This window comes from Primulina tabacum, chromosome 1 (assembly GCF_025594145.1).
Source record: "Primulina tabacum isolate GXHZ01 chromosome 1, ASM2559414v2, whole genome shotgun sequence".
Lineage (NCBI taxonomy): Eukaryota > Viridiplantae > Streptophyta > Magnoliopsida > Lamiales > Gesneriaceae > Primulina > Primulina tabacum.
The window spans coordinates 20,678,577-20,696,433 of record NC_134550.1 but is presented as its reverse complement, the minus strand read 5'-3'; the positions used below and the strand labels follow the sequence as shown (position 1 = coordinate 20,696,433).

General features: G+C 35.1%; 1 non-coding gene across 1 annotated transcript; it reads left to right on the top strand.

Moving 5' to 3' along the window:
* The first annotated feature begins 4,327 nt into the window (after nucleotides 1–4,327).
* On the top strand, nucleotides 4,328–4,438 carry LOC142521497 (small nucleolar RNA R71). The gene has a single exon (XR_012814214.1). It is a non-coding gene; the product is annotated as a small nucleolar RNA R71 (small nucleolar RNA).
* The last annotated feature ends 13,419 nt before the right edge of the window (nucleotides 4,439–17,857 follow it).

The window sequence follows — 17,857 nt, the reverse complement described above, 5'->3', positions numbered from 1 at the left end:
TTATTTCTTAATTCTTCAAGTTCATTTATTTGCAATTTTCTTAATTTAGATGTATCATCTAAATTAATATTAAATGCTTTAATTGCCCAATAAGCTCTTTGTTCAAGTTCAACCGGTAAATGACAATGCTTACCAAAAACTAACCTATATGGTGACATCCCTAATGATGTTTTAAATGCAGTTCTATATGCCCATAATGCATCAGTTAATCTTAAAGACCAATCTTTTCGATTTGGATTAACTGTTTTTTTCTAAAATTTGTTTTATTTCTCTATTTGCAAGTTCAACTTGACCATTACTTTGAGGATGATATGGGGTAGAAATTTTATGTGTAATGCCATATTTTCTTAACAAAGAAGAAAATGATTTATTTATAAAATGACTTCCCCTATCACTAATTATTGCTCTAGGTATTCCAAATCGGCTAAAAATATTTTCTTTTAAAAATTTTATAACAACTTTATGATCATTAGTTCTACATGCAATTGCTTCATTCCATTTTGAAACATAATCAACAGCGACTAAAATGTACGTATATCCAAAAGATAATGGAAATGGACCCATAAAATCTATCCCCCAACTATCAAATATTTCAATAATTATGATTGGATTTAAAGGCATCATGTTTCGTTTTGAAATTGATCCCATCTTCTGACAGTTTTCACAAGATTTGCAAAATAAATGCGTATCTTTGAATAAAGACGGCCAATAAAATCCACATTGTAAGATTTTTGTAGCTGTTTTATTGGATGAAAAATGACCTCCACATGCTTCAAAATGACAAAATTTAATAACATTACCTACTTCATTGTCGGGTATGCATCGTCGAAAAATTTGGTCAGGACAATACTTAAATAAGTAAGGATCATCCCAATAAAATTTTTTAACTTCTATCAAGAATTTATTCTTATCCTGTGAATTCCAATGAGAAGGCATTTTATTTGTCACAAGAAAATTTACAATGTTAGCAAACCAAGGCATGATAGTAGCATAAAACAACTGATCATCTGAAAAATTTTCATTTATTGGTATTTCATTATGAGATGATTCAGTCATTATTCTAGATAAATGATCGGCTACAACATTTTCTTTTCCTTTTTTATCTTTAATTATAATATCAAATTCTTGTAACAATAAAATCCACCGTATTAATCTTGGCTTAGCATGTTGTTTATTTGATAAATATTTTATGGCAGAATGATCGGTGTAAACAATAGTAGTTGAACCAATTAAATAAGATCGAAACTTATCTAATGCAAATACTACTGAAAGTAATTATTTTTCAGTAGTTGAATAATTTATTTGGGCACTATTTAAGGTTTTACTAGAATAATAGATTGCATAAGGTTTTCCTTCTTTTCTTTGTCCTAACACAGCTCCTATAGCATAATCACTTGCATCACACATTAATTCAAATGGTAAAGACCAATCTGGAAGTTGTAAAATAGGTGATGTAACTAAAAGATTAATAATTTTTTTAAAAGCATTTTCACATTTCTGAGTCCATTCAAATTGTGTATCTTTTTTTAAAAGATTTGAAATTGGTTTAGATATTATGCTGAAATTTTTTATAAACCTTCTATAAAATCCTTCATGACCCAAGAATGATCGAACTTCTTGGACCATTTTTGGTGATGTTAAATTAGCAATAACATCAACTTTGGCTTTATCAACTTCAATTTTTTTTCAAATATCACATGTCCTAAAACAATCCCTGATTTAACCATATAATAACATTTTTCCCAATTTAAAACAAGATTTTTTTCTTCACATCTTTTTAATACTTCTTCTAGATTTTTAAGACAATTTTCAAATGAGTTTCCAAAAACAGTTATATCATCCATAAAAACTTCTACATATTCTTCAATCATATCACTGAAAATACTTAACATGCATCTTTGAAAAGTAGCCGGAGCATTACATAAACCAAATGACATTCTTTTAAATGCAAAAGTTCCGAAAGGACAAGTAAAAGTAGTTTTTTCTTGATCTTCTAATGATATAGGTATTTGATAATGCCCCGAATACCCATCAAGAAAACAATAATAAGAATTTCCTGCTACTTTTTCTAGAATTTGATCTAAAAATGGTAGTGGGAAATGATCTTTTCTAGTTGCATCATTTAATTTTCTATAATCAATACACATACGCCAACTAGATGGAATCATAGCTTGTAATAACTCTCCCTTTTCATTTTTTATAACAGTGATGCCTGACTTTTTAGGTACTACTTGTGTTGGACTTACCCATTTACTATTTGAAATTGGATAGATAATTCCAGCGTCTAATAGTTTTAATACTTCATTCTTAACAACTTCCTTCATATGTGGATTTAACCTTCTTTGTTGTTGTTGATATGTTTTAGCATTTTCTTCCAAGTGAATTTTATGTGTACAAATTAAAGGATTCATACCTTTTATCTTTCAAAGTCCATCCAATTTCATTTTTATATTTTTTAAGTAATATAATCAAATCTTCTTCTTGATTTGGCAAAAGAGTGGAAGAAATTACAACAGGAAAAGTTTTATTTTCACCAAGAAATACATATTTCAATTCTAATGGTAAAACTTTTATTTCAAGTTTTGTATTATCATCTTCTTTAAAATTATTTTTAGACTCAAAACCTTCTATGGAAAAAACTTCAGATTGTTGATTTAAGTTTTCTTCTTGTATATTTTCTTCCACAATTGTTTCAATTTCATTATCATATTCATTTTCATTAATACTTGGTTGTTTACATAAATTGAACACATTAATTTCTAGAGTCATATTTCCAAAAGACAATTTCATTATTCCATTTCGACAATTAATTAAAGCATTTGAAGTTGCTAGAAATGGTCGTCCCAATATTACTAGAATTTCATTATGTACTTCTATTGGTTGTGTATCCAAAACAATAAAATCTACAGGATATATGAATTTATCAACTTGAACCAACACATCTTCTACAATACCTCTAGGTATTTTGATTGACCTATCCGCCAGTAAGAGAGTAACAGAAGTGGGTTTTAATTCTCCTAAATTAAGTTTTTCATAAATTGAGTAAGGAAGTAAATTCACACTTGCTCCCAAATCCAACAAAGCTTTTTTAATTTTATTTTCTCCAATAATACATGAAATTGTTGGACAACCAGGATCTTTATATTTTAAACTAGAATTATTTTGTAGAATAGAACTTACTTGTTCAGCCAAGAATGCTTTTTTCTTCACATGCAATTTTCTCTTTACAATACATAAGTCTTTTAAAAATTTTGCATAAGAAGGTACTTGTTTAATAGCAGAATCACTTTTTTGTTTTTTATGATTTGTTAATGCATGAAGAAATGGTGGAGGTTTATTTGACTTATTTACTATTTCAGATGATTTATCATTCACCATATTATTCTTAAAGTTTAAGGTATCATCATTCTCAAAAGTAACAGGATTATCATCCTTACTCTTTGATTTTAAATGATCATTGTTTTCATTACTATATGGATCATTAACTATTTTACCACTTCTAAGGGTAACAACAGATTTTATTTGATCAATTTTTTCATTTTTTAATTCTTGATTTTGATTTTTAGGATTAGGTTGAGGTTGAGATGGAAATTTTCCTTTTTCATGAATATTAAGTGCAGATGCAAATTTTGCAAGAGTTTCTTTCAAATCACTCATAGATTGACTGTTTTGAATATTGATAGACTCTTGCTTTTGGATAAATGCATAAATTACATCTTCAAAGTTTTTTCTTGGAGGTGTAACATAAAGAATATAACCTTGATGATTTTGTTTATTTTGAAAATATTGTTGTGACGGTTGTGCATTATTATCATTCCTCCAACTAAAATTAGGATGATTTTTCCATCCAAGATTATATGATGGTGAAAAAGGATCTATTATCGGTTTTTTATAATTGTTAACATAATTTGCTTGTTCATGGAGACATTCTTTAAATGAAGGTAATGTTGGACAATATTTTGTAGCATGATCATGTGTATCACATATATGACAAACAATTTCTTGAATACTTTTTAATTGACCGCTCTTTTTCATTTCTAATGACTCAATTTTTCTTGCTAAAGATGCAAGTTTAGCTTGAATATTTATATCATCTTTAAGATTAAAGATACCACCCCCATTTTTTGAATTATTGTTTTTAGTTGTTGGTGGTTCTATTGTGCCTATATTATCCCAATTTTGAGCATTTTCTGCTAATGAATCCAAATATTCCATAACTTCATTTGGGTTTTTATCTTCAAAAGTTCCATTACACATTAATTCTATCATTTGCCTATCTTTAGGTATTAGACCTTCATAAAAGTGAGAAACTATTCTCCATGTTTCAAAACCATGATGTGGGCATGTATTAAGTAATTCTTTATATCTATCCCAACATTGATAAAACGTTTCTCCTTATTTTTGAGAAAAAGTTGTAATTTGTCTTTTAAAAGAGTTTGTTCTATGGGAAGGGAAATTTTTTTGAGAAATTGTTGTTGCATTTCTTCCCATGATCTTATTGAATTTGATCTTAAATTTTGTAGCCATGTTTTAGCTTTATCTTTTAAAGAAAAAGGGAAAAGCTTTAATCGAACTATATCCATGCTACAATTTTGATCATTATAAGTGTTACAAACTTCCTCAAATTCTCTTAGATGCAAATATGGATTTTCAGAATCTAAGCCATGAAAATGTGGTAAAAGTTGAATAATTTGAGGTTTGAAGTTGAAATTAGATGCATCAAGAGGAAAAACTAAACAAGATGGGGCACTAGTTCTAATAGGGTTCATATGGTGCCTAAGTGTTCTTAATTGATCATGTTCTTGATTATTATTATTATTATTATTATTATTATTATCATTATCTTGATTATTTGAATTATCATCCATGTTTAAATTATTTTCAGATACTCCAATAAGTCTACCACTTTTTTTTCGACTCCAAATACTCATACAAAAAAAAAAAAAACACAATACTTATAAATAAAACATAATTAACAAATATAAACTTAATTTATACCTCCCCGGCAACGGCACCAAAAACTTGCTACTACTTAAATAATAATTCACCCAAGTGTAGGTTGTCTGCAAGTAATATATTTCGTAAGTACGAGATCGATCCTTAGAGAGGTTATTTTGAGTTTAAATTTATTAATTTATAGATTACCAAATGCAAGAATGAAGTTTACAAATTATAAATTTTGTAAAGGCTTGAGGATTTATTCTTGGTTTATGTAATATTGTTTAACTAAAAGTAAAACAAAAGAAACCATCATAAATAATGGTTCCAAGAAAATTAAACACACACATAATATAACATAGTTCCCACTATAGAAAATACCGAATTAACCGATATTTTATATATGGTACCTATTATTATAATTATAACTATATAAATAAATAATTGCATAAAGTAAATCTTAGTTGCGGAAAAGTAAAAGTTATTTGCGATAAAGTAAATGTTAGATTGTTAGATGTTAGTATTAAATCATAATATTTCGTTTAGAACAACCGGCAGAGCCACGCTATCGTCTAAATGAAATATTGTGATATTATTATATAAATATATATCTATATATATATAATAATAAGTGATGAAATATTTATTGTATCAAAATTAAACAACAAATCAAGATAACCACTTTAATGGTATCAAGCATTTGATGTAAATTGATAACAACAAATAATTCATTTTTATACCTACAATAAAAATAAGTTAGCTAAATGAAAAGAAATAAAGAAAGAATATACAAAATATAAACAATCTTACTTCACCAAGAATGCATCCTTTTCAACTTGACATAATAGATTTAGCTTGCCATAATTTACTTTTGATCAATACTAAAATATCACTCATAGTTGAGAACATGAAATAAAATATATTGGAACTTAGAACTTTGATACACACTCACACTATATTTTACAATGAGATAGAATGATTCTCAAGCTAGCACAAGGCCTCTATTAATAGGCCAAATGAGAGAAAGGGTCAAAATTTTTATTAATGCCATGTAGTTGCAATAGTATTTTTTGTCTCCTCCAAGTTCATTTCAATGTCCCTTCTTTCAATGCTTTGTTCCATGACTTTAATCACCGAATTTGACTCTGCTCAAAACGGCAAACATGTGGGGAATTGCCTGTAGATGAATTTGGCCACTTGGTTCACCTCATTTGGTTAAATATTGAAATAGTTATGATTTTTTTACTATATGCTGGTCATAGTAAAAGTAAATTTGTCCTCCTTTTGATATTTGTACAATTTGATCATCTTAATGAACTTTTTAGGCAATCATGTCTTCTGCAAAGTTGTAGATAATTTCTCAAGGATTCCAAACATGTGAGTCACCTCCATTTGAATTTTCTAGCTTGAGTTATCATTATTTTACTAACACGTAGAAAACCTGAAAATAAAACATATTTAGTAAGACAATTAAATATAAACAAACAATACTAAAATAACATAATTTTATAATTTTAATGAAACTTAAATTTTAAAATACAAGTTTTAACATATAATAAATTATTAATTTTAAGTTTCATCAGCTGTGGAGAAGTTGAGGCACTTCATGGATGGTCTCAGACCGACCATTCGTTGGGATGTCATGCTGATGAGGCCGGAGAGTTATGATGCTGCTACTTCTTGTGGTATTCAGGCAGGACAAGCTTTGAGAGATATCGATATAGAGATGCAGAGGAAGAGCCATCAAGCCCAGCAGAGCTCACATCCCAGCAAGAGACAGTTCACAGGGCCTCCAAGACATCGGGGACAACAGAAGCCCCATGGATTGTTCCAGAAGCCGAGACAACAGAAGCCTCCTTAGAATCAAGGAGCCCCGAGATAGGAGGAGAGGCAGCCTTGCAATCAGTGCAACCGTTTCCATTATGGTAAATGCATGTCGGGACGTTTAAGTGCTTCATCTGCAAAAAAGAGGCCACAAAGCTGCAGAATACCCAAGGAACAAGAGGCCTACTACTGGTAGGGCCTATGTCATGCACACAAAGGAGGCAGAATCAGAGCCCGACTCGACTTTGATCACCGGTAACCTATTTAATTAGCATTTGTTTTAAAATTTCCTGATTATATGAAATGTTAAGTTGGTTAGTAGAGCTACATTTGGAGCCAAGAACTTAGAATAAAATAAGTTGCATGCTCTAACTAGATGAATTTAAGGGTTGAGTTGAGTTATTTTAAGAATTTTGGTTGGTTAAAATGTGTGTTTTCGAGAATTCTTAAGGATTTAATTTGAGAATTTTCGAGAAATGGGCTTATCGATAGAGTTTCTCGAATTTATTAGGCTTGATTGAATTTGATGGTATATTTCCTTGAATGAAGGATATTTATTTCAAGTGTAGTCACTTATGCACTACTATATTCAGGAGCTACACATTCATTTATATCCGAGACCTTTGTCAAGTGACTAGGAATTGTACCAGAGGCCAGGGATTTGGGCTTCAAAGTTTTGATTCCTTCCGGAGATCAGATGTTTACCTCGAGGATAGTGAAGAAATTGGAGCTTTGATTGTAGAAGAATGATGTTCAGGAAGATATGATTGTCATACCGATGCCTGAGTTTGACATCATTCTAGGTATGGAATGGCTTTTGTCAAATAGAGCTTCGATAGATTTCCGGCCGAGGTCAGTATCTGTTTGATCGCCCAACAGGAAATATTTTATTTTTGAGGCAGCAAGGAACAAGCAGATACCGCACATCATTTCTTGTATCTATGCGAGGAAGCTGATGAAGAGAGGCTGCCATGCTTTTCTTGCGAGCATTGTGTCAGTATCTGAGTCAATCAGTCTGAGACTGGAGGATGTTGAGATTGCTAGAGATTTTCCTAGCGTCTTTCCTGAGGATGGTTCTTGCCCCAAACAGAGAAATGGACTTTTCTATCGAGCTGATTTGGGTACAATGCCGATTTCTAAGACAATTTATTGTCAAGCACCTGCAGAGATGAAAGAACTGAAAGATCACATTTAGGATTTGCTGGAAAAGGGTTTTATTTGCCCGAGTTTTTCCCCATTTGGTGCACTGGTATTGTTTGGGCCGGGAAGAAGAAAGATGGCAGCATGCGACTATGAATCAATTACAGAGAACTGAACAGAGTTACAGTCAAGAACAAATATCCTCTTCCCAGGATCGAAGAACTATTTGATCAGCTTTAGTGAGCATCAGTGTTTTCAAAGATAGATCTTCGATTAGGATATCACCAGCTGAAGGTGAGAGAGTTTGATGTGTACAAGACGACCTTCAGGGCGTGTTATGGGCACTATGAGTTTATGCTGATGTCCTTCAGGCTGACTAACATGCCAGCATCTTCATCTATCTCATGAATCACGTATCTCAGTCGTATTTGGATCAGTTCTTCATAGTCTTCATAGACGATATTCTGATCTATTCAAAGAGCAGAGCTAAGAACGGTCAGCACTTGAGGACCACGCTATAGAGTTTGAACGACAGACAATTGTATGCCAAGTTCAGCAAGTGTGAGTTATAGCTAGACAGAGTGGCATTCTTGGGCCACATTATTTTCAGGGATGGAGTCGAGGTGGAGCCCAGCAAGTTTGAGGTAGTCAAAGATTGGCCAGTTCCTAAGAGTGTGACAGAGATCCATAGTTTCTTGAGATTAGCTGGGTACTATAGGAAGTTTATCCAGGGCTTTTCTTCTATTGTGCTACCCATGACCGCCTTGACGAAGAAGAATGTCAAATTCATTTGGGGATCAGAGTGCCAGGAAAGTTTTGAAAAGCTTAAGCAAGCATTGACTTCAACGTCAGTTCTAGATATGCCATTAGGGTATGGGGAGTATGTACTATATACAGATGCGTCAAAGCTAGGTTTGGGCACAATTCAGATGCAGCATGATAGAGTGATAGCCTTTGCGTCTAGACAGCTGAAGGTTCATGAGAGACTCATTACCTCGAGCTAGCAGTAGTAGTATTCGCCCTCAAGATTTGGAGGCAGTATCTGTATGGAGAAAATTGCAATATTTTCACATAATCCCAAGTTTCTTATTGACTTTCAAAAATTCTTCAAGTGCCTTTATTTCTTATAAAACATAACATCTAAATTTTTGTGAATATATTGATCGAGCAAAACTTGCACTGTAAAATCCTTAGTAAAAATTAATAATATTCAAGCTCGAAATAATCGCAAGTGCACGATGTCAAGTAATAATATAGTATACGAGAGTACAAGTATTGTTTCTCTAGAGACTGTATTTCGTAATTGTTATTCTCAGTTATCTTTAGCAACGACAATTGGAAGATTGTTTACTACTAAGATGATTAAATATAAAAGCTCAACGAAAATGATTCATAAAATAAATGATGAAATAAATAAGCTAAAATGATTGATTTAAGATTCAATTAGAAATGAATTTGTTGAAAATCTCGGTTCACCTACCCTTCACTAATTTACTTAATTTGTTCGACAATAATCTATGTTTTCGACGGGATTTCCTATCCAATTGAACACACCCTCTCGAGCTATGCCCAACTAATTCAACGTAGGGAAGTAATTATATCTCTATAGTTATTTATCAAAGGTGAATTGCATGTCGTTCTATGAAATCCCCAAGCCTTCGACCTACTGGACGATGACTATCGACGTGTATGCGACTTCATATTTCTATGTAAATTATAAATCAACGGATTATGCTACTCGTTCCTATCACGAGTTATTCTCTCGAACTCACTTGCAATATGAAATCATTATTAAAGTTAGTTACTCTTCAACAACGCACTGAAAATAATAGCACAATGAAGAATAAATCAAAAGTCGATAGATGAATTACCTAAACTCGGTTTCGGGATATGATCCCCATTAAATCCCAACAAATAATGAAAATAGCTACTTGAATTCATGATTAAACTAAGAAAAACAATATTTAAACAAGAAGAATTTAATTAGAAATACTAGACGTGATGGAAACGCGAAGAACGTTGCCAAGAAATCTTGAAATCTTCAACTCCAAGCTTTCTCCAAGCCTTTTCTCTCTTCCCAACTTTGTGGCTGTTGAAAAGTCTTTGACTTTTCATCCCTAGGTTTGCTTTGTACAGCCACACTTTGCAACATCCCCCCGAAAGGTAAGAAATAATCTTCAATATTTTTTTACAAATTGAGTACCGCTCGAGCGGTAAGATTCTACCACCCGAGCACAAACTCATCTGTAATTTCTCTCGCAATGTGCGGTATTTGTGGTCGAGCGGTAAGATTATACCGCCCGAGCGCCGAGTCCTCTGTAATCCAGTCTCTGAAAGACACATCTCGCGCCCGATCGATAAGATTCTACTGCCCGGACGCTAACTCTTCTGTCTGGAAATCCATCTACGCGCCCGAGTGGTAAGATTTTACCGCTCGGGCACCAGCTTTTCTGCCAATTTATTATGGCTTGCATATTTCTGTCCCGATTTCAGTTCTCCGGTCATTTCACCTGCAAATTCATCACATACGAGTTAGACACGATCATATGCATATGCTAATTCTAAAACGAAAAAATATATATGAAATACACGCACACACAATACAAACACACACAAAACTAATGCAATAAAACACATAAAAACAACACCTATTAACCCCCTCATACTGACCTTTTTCTTGCCCTCAAGCAAAATAGGTCATAGACCACAACTGAACCACAAAATAAGTCATAAAATAAAGGTACCAAACAACCAACTCGACATCGGAACAGCAAATTGATATCTCATGCCTATGGAGGTTTTTTGAAATACACCTCATTAGTCACGTCACAATATTTAACACCCTTTTTCCAGCACCACATAGAATTTTTTTTTAATCGAAAATGTGTTTGTGTGTGTGTTGTGAGTTTTACAAGTTTGTGCTTCAGATAGTTTTACTCGCAAATCATGTGAGTCGCCAAATCAACAATTCAATGCAAGTTTTCACTCTCCCGAGTTCCATTTCTATTCGTGACCGACTAGTGAACACAATGTAGTAGAATTTCATGGTTGCACAACGATATTTAGGGGGGTAAATGTCAACATGTGCTCAAGTGGTCCAAAAGATTGGGAGTACACCGATCATTTTCATTATGCATTTGTCAGAATTTTCATCCGACATTCCTCAACGCCGTACATCTCCATCTTTTCAGCCTCGGGATAAGTTTTCATCCCTTTTTGGCTCTCTCACACCTTACATCCCCTTTTTTTGACATTTTTTATTGAATACTGCAAAATTTTCTCATGTGTACTCCCTAGGCTCTGAATATAAGGCATGTTCATTTATTTGGCCTAGGGATGAATTTTCAGGTTCTATATACGATTGGGAAGAAAGTTATTCCGGGTTTACTAAGGTTTTCTACTTGAGTTCATGCTACTGGTCAGTTACTCCATTCCACAGACATTCATTCTAGTTCTACTCACACCTCATGTTTCTCCAGTTTACCCCCACAAATTTTTAAACTTTACTATCATTCACACAACTACCAAAACCCACAATTTGTGCATAAAAAAAATCCACGATTCAAGCCAAAGTACATGCTTTTACCAGATAGGGTATTAATACCGAGTGACAAGACTAAGAAACATGTAATTCATCAATCCCAACATCATCATCGACTACCAAAGTATTCTCTTCACCATCAATTAACAACACATGCAATGCACAACCCAACCTGCCCCCTCATACTAAGTGTGTGCAATGTCCCCATTGCACAAAAGACTGAAACACATAAACAAAACACAGATGCATAACACAGAAACAAATTCAAGATGAATGATAGAATGAAATAACAATGATAACAAACTACACAATGCGACATAAAATAAAAACGAAAAGAAGGGAAAACTGTGAAATCCCCTGATCAATGCTTGTCCTCGTCATGTTCCGGCGCTGGTATCCCATGTACATCCCCCTGCTGCTGATAGTCATACCAAAAGTGGAATGGGGGAATGAATTGTAGAGGCGGTGGTATGGCCTCTGGGTCAGCGTCCCCTTGAATGAGCATGGTGCCATCAGGGACTCAACGTAGTCAAAGTGATCATTAAAGTTTGCGTTGACTTGGTCTTGATGTGCCATGAAGGCGAGTGACTCATCCATCTTATCGTTCAGGGACCGCCTTTGGGGTTGCGGCTGTAGGCGGCGCGGGGTGGCGGTGCTCGATCCACCTTCACCTCCCTTGTGAGTGGGGAAGTCAATCTGTCGCTTAGCACTCTTCCTCTGTAGGTCCTCCACACAAATAGCCTTCATCGGCTGCAGCCACTTCTCGTCATCGCGGAACAAAACCCTCGCCCTCGCACACAACTTCAATATGATGGCGGGAAAGAACAGATCGATGTGGCTGTTATGAACACTCACCATGATTTGCGAATTGATGAGCTTTCCTACATTGATGTCGTAATCCTCGGACAAGGCAAACAGCAGCACTGCCAGCTCCTTTTGCACCTCGCTCTTATGCAAGACCGGCATCGTCCTTCTCGCCACAAATAGATACCACAGGGCAATTTTGGCATTCAAATATTTCTCATCAAAACAACTTGGCGGCCCTCACAATGGTTTCCAAGTCGCGCTCGGATAGCACAGTGCCTTGAGTATCACAGTATTATTGAGGTTAGCAACCAATGCCTCTAATCGAGAATCATCAGCCTCGGCCGTGTCTAAAAGGGAGTTAACTGTGACAGAATCAAACGACACAAGTCTACCTCTAACAAAAGCCTTATCATTCGTCCGCTCAGCCGCATTTGCATAAAATTCTCGCACAATAGATAACAACGACAATGGGTTGATGTCCAAAATTTTCCCATCCCCGCCTACTCGTAATGAGTCCAAGATGTCTATCCTCAAATTGCATGAGAAATCCCCTCTCAGATATAGGGTTTCTATGAATTTTAGCATGATCGTACCATGCCCTAGCTGCCTCATTCACAAATCGAGTCCTATCAATTGAAGAATATGAGGAAGAGCCGGGATTACCTTTCAATTTCTTGGGGGCCATGATAAAGGGTGTTGTAGAAGGTGATCGGAGAGATAGGAGACCTCTTAATTCCTTCCGAGGGTGAGAACCACATCGATTGAAGCCGGAATAAAGCGATGCCCGTTGAAGAAACACAAGGGGCGATTTTTAGTAGGGTTTTGGGGTGAAGAAATCGTGCAGAATGAGAAAAGGGGAATGTGAGGCGTGAATTTAAAGGCAGTCACGCCTGAGCGGTAGAAATTTACCGCCTGAGCGCGAACTGCTCTGTAATTTATGTTCGCCCAGAGGTGTTTGCACTCAAGCGGTAAATATTACCGCTTAGTCGCGAACACTCATTTTGATTTTTTTTCCCAAAATAATAAATAAAAACAATCAAAATCTAATTTAATTAATAAAAAACACAACTAAATAAATAAAAACATTAGTGGGAAGGGAAAAAATTAGTTCTTAATTTATAGTCTAGAACTAGACTGTAGGTTCCTCTCAGCTCTGATTGTTTTGTAATCGAGTAACTCCAATTTGTGACTCTACTGTGCCACCTAAATAGTTCTTCAATCATTGAGCATTGACTATGAACGGATCATTTTCTCATCTCTAAAAGTTATGGCTCCCGAGGGGAACACCTTGGTAATCATGTAAGGGCCCGTCCAACTTGACTTGAGCTTGCAAGGAAATAAGTGCAACTTGGAGTTGTACAGGAGCAACGCTTTGCCTTCTTTGAATTCCCTTGGTGTAATGCGCTTGTCGTGTGCTTTCTTTGTACGCTCCTTGTAGGTAAAGTCCAAGTCATAGGCTTGACCCCTGAATTCTTCCAATTGGTCCAACTGCAGCAACCTGTGTTCACCTGCAAGAGCTAAATCAAGATTCAGTGCTTTTGTTGCCCAATAATCTCTATGTTCACCAGTAAATGGCACGCTTTTCCAAAAATAGCCTATGCAGTGTCGTGCCTATAGGTGTCTTAAAATTAGTCCTATATGCCCAAAGCGCGTCATCTAAACTCAACGAATAGTCCTTTCGATTTATCCCCACAACCTTCTCCAGAATCCTCTTGATCTCGCGATTCAACACCTCCACTTGACCACTTGTTTGGGGGTGATAGGGAGTGGAAGTTTTATGAGTGACCCCATATTTGCCCAAAAGGTTTTCAAAAAGTTTATTGCAAAAATGGGTGCCACCATCACTAATGATTGCTCGTGGTGTTCCAATTCTGTTGAAAATGTTTTTCTTTAAAAATTTCAGCACCACTTATGCATCATTCGTGGCATATGATTCCGCCTCCACCCATTTGGAAACATAGTCAATGTCGCGTGATTTCTTAATTGCTTGCAAGTGCACAACGTCAAGTTGTAATAAAATGTATTGTCGAGTACAAGTGTCGATCCCACGAGGAGTACGTATTTAAATGTATATTAATGCTTGCAATTAAAATAGTCTCAATTTTATTTAGAAAAATCAATTGACAGATTTGTTTTCACCAATAACTAAATTGAAAATAAATTTAATTATATTATAACACCAAACTTTTTATAACAAATAACTATGAAATAAAAGATCTAGAGGTCCGATTTCACGCAACTATCCACCATGTGTTATTTTGTGTAGCTATATTATAAATGTCCTTATTATACATTAGCCAAGAATTCTAAATTATCTACTCCCTCTCCCGAGTGCTAAGTAGATACTAATTATCTAACAAAGGATTGTAACGTCCCCGTCAACAATCTATAATTAAATAACACAATAAGCAATAACTTCTTTTAATGGCTTCCATAGCAATATATGTCCTCCCGAACTATATAAATACCATCGATGTATTTTTCCCTTTATTGTTTATAAATTCCCTTTTCCAAGTGATAAATTATAAACATAAGAATCATTCAAGATATGGCCAATAAAATGAAAGCGTTAAGATTGGAAAAATACAAATGAACAATAAGGAAAACTTATATAGAATAATTCATAAATCCCAACACATGGTGTTTAGTTTTGTTCCATCATTCCTCTAGAAATAAGAATTAGTTCATAATAAAAATAAGATAACAACACATGAATCTTAAACAAGACATATCAAATAAAAATAAATAAAGAAGAACTTAGAACAAGAGATTTGGAGTGCAATGAAATTTCTGTCCAGAAATGTGCAATAAATTTCCAAGGATGATGAACTTGAGCTTCAATCCTTTCTTTGTAGCCTCCTCTCCTTTCCTTTGCTCCCCCATACCCTAGATGGTGAATAATAGAAGCCTTTTATAGTCCAAACAAACTTCCCCACGCAGCACACCATTTTCCTCTTCTTTTATTCGAAGTACACAAAGTTGCAGATTTTTCGAACTCTGTTTTGCGAAGGACTGCGGGTGCGGTATAACACAGACCGCGGGTGCGGTGCTGTTTCGGAGTACCTTTCATTTTCGAACTACAAAGACCGCGGGTGCGGTAAGACAGGGACCGCGGGTGCGGTAAGGCTTCGGCAGAATCTTTTAATTTCAAACTTTAGGGACCGCGGGTGCGGTCCATATGCTACCGCGGGTGCGGTCACTCTTCGGCCATTTTATCTTTTGCACTTTCCAATTCAACACTTTACTACTCCAAATTCTCATTCTAAGCTTCCAAACTACAACAACAAAAACAACAACAAATCACATAAAACCTGCTCAAGAATAACAAAATTTCAAGTTAAAAACAAGTAATAAAAGTACAATAAATTGCACTTATCAGTCAACCGCAATCAAAATGTATTTTTTCGTGAAAGAATTTAGAAACGGTCCCATGAAATCTATCCTCAAAACATTAAAGACTTCTCACTCGATAATATTATTTAAATACATCTCATGGCGATTATAAATGTTACCTATGCGCTGTCATCTATCAAAAGAGAGGACAAATGAACGTGCATCTTTAAATAGATTTGGCCAATAAAAGCCACATTTGAGTACTTTGGATTCCGTTCGTGTGGGTCCAAAATGACCGCCTACCTCGCGGTCATGACAGTGGCTGAGAATCGATCTCATCTCTTCCTCTGCTACACATCTCCTTATCATGACATCTGCACAGATTTTGAAAAGGAAGGTTCCTCTCAAAAAAATATATCACGTGCGAAAATAATTTCTTCCTTTGGTGAAATGTTAAATTGTGGGGGGGGGGGGGGGGGGGGGGTCGTTGGGGAGCCTGTAACAAGAAAATTAGCAAAATCCGCAAAACATGGATAATTTTTCACATATAACAGCTGTTCATAAGGAAACCAATCATCTATCTCATCATTTTCACAATTTTTGCTAACTTGATCAAGCCTAGAAAAAAGATCAGCTACAACGTTCTCTACACCTTTTTTATCTATTATTTCGATGTCAAACTCTTGGAAAATTAAGATTCACCTAAGAGCCGTGGTTTGGCCTCTTCCTTAGCAAGAAAATATTTAAGTGTGGAGTGGTCAGTAAACACAATGACTTTTGACCAAAATGGTATGAATGGAATTTATCAAGTGCAAATACTACTGTAAGTAATTCTTTTTTAGTTGTTGCATAATTTAATTTTACTTCATCTAAAGTCTTACTCGCATAGTATATAATATGAAATACCTTGTTCCGCCTTTGGCATAGAACAACACCAACCGCCGTATCACTGGCGTCGCACATTACCTCGAAGGGCATATCCCAATCTGGTGCCTCCAACACAGGATCTGTCACCAAGAGCTTCTTTAGGTTCTTGTATTCCTGCAAACCGTTAGAATTGAAATCAAATGGCACATCTTTTATGAGTAGGGAAGATAGGGGCTTAGCAATTTTAGAAAAATTTCTAATGAAACGCCAGTAAAAATCGGCACGTCCTAGGAAACTTCTAACTCCCTTCAGTGATGCTGGTGGTGGTAGGTTTTTTATGACTTTCACTTTAATTTTTTCCACCTCAATCCTTTGTTAAGAAAGCTTGTGCTCTAGCACAATCCCCTCTTGTACCATGAAATGACACTTCTCCCAATTCAGCATTATTTTTGTCTCCTCGCATCTTTTTAACATTGTGTTCAGATTATGCAAAAACTCATCAAACGTTGCACCAAAGATAGAAAAGTCATCCATAAATATTTAAAGAAAAGTATCAATCATATCATGGAATATAGCAGTCATGCATTGCTAAAAAATATCAGGGGCATTACAAAGACCAAAGTGCATACGTCGGAAAGCAAATGTGCCATAAGGACAAGTGAAAGTGGTTTTCTCTTGGTCCTCAGGTGCAGAAGTGATTTGGTTGTATCCCGAATACCCATCTAGATAACAATAAAACTCATGTCCCGCTAGCCTTTCTAACATCTGATCAATAAAGGGGAGGGAAAGTGGTCTTTACGAGTGACATCATTCAACTTCCTATAATCAATACACACTCTCCACCCCATCACACTCCTAGTGGGAATAAGTTCATTATTTAGTTAGTGATCACATTAATCCCACCTTTATTAGGCACACACTGAACAAGACTTACTAATGCACTATTGGAGATAGGATAGATAATACCTGCATCGAGAAGCTTGGTAGTTTCAGCCTTCATTACCTCTTGCATCTTTGGATTCAGTCGTCTCTGAGGTTACACGAGGGGTGAATACTTCTCTTCCATCAGGATTTTATGCATGCAGATTGATAGACTTATTCCCTTGATGTCTTCCACTTTCAAGTCAAATGCCTTTTTTTGCTCTTTCTGAACTTGCAGCAGTTTTTCCTCCATAGCATCTATCAAATCAGCCAAAATAATGACAGGTAGATTATTATTTTCACCTAGGTATGCGTACTTTAGGTGCAAATGAAGTGGCTTGAGATCAAGCGTTGTTGGTTCCTCAATGCTTGACTTTGAAGAGGTCATGTCTCTTCGATCTCTCAAATCCTCCAATCTCATCCTTATTGGCTTCCTCCATGGATGATTGACATTAAAGTATGCTACTATTTCTGCTTTTTCTTTGT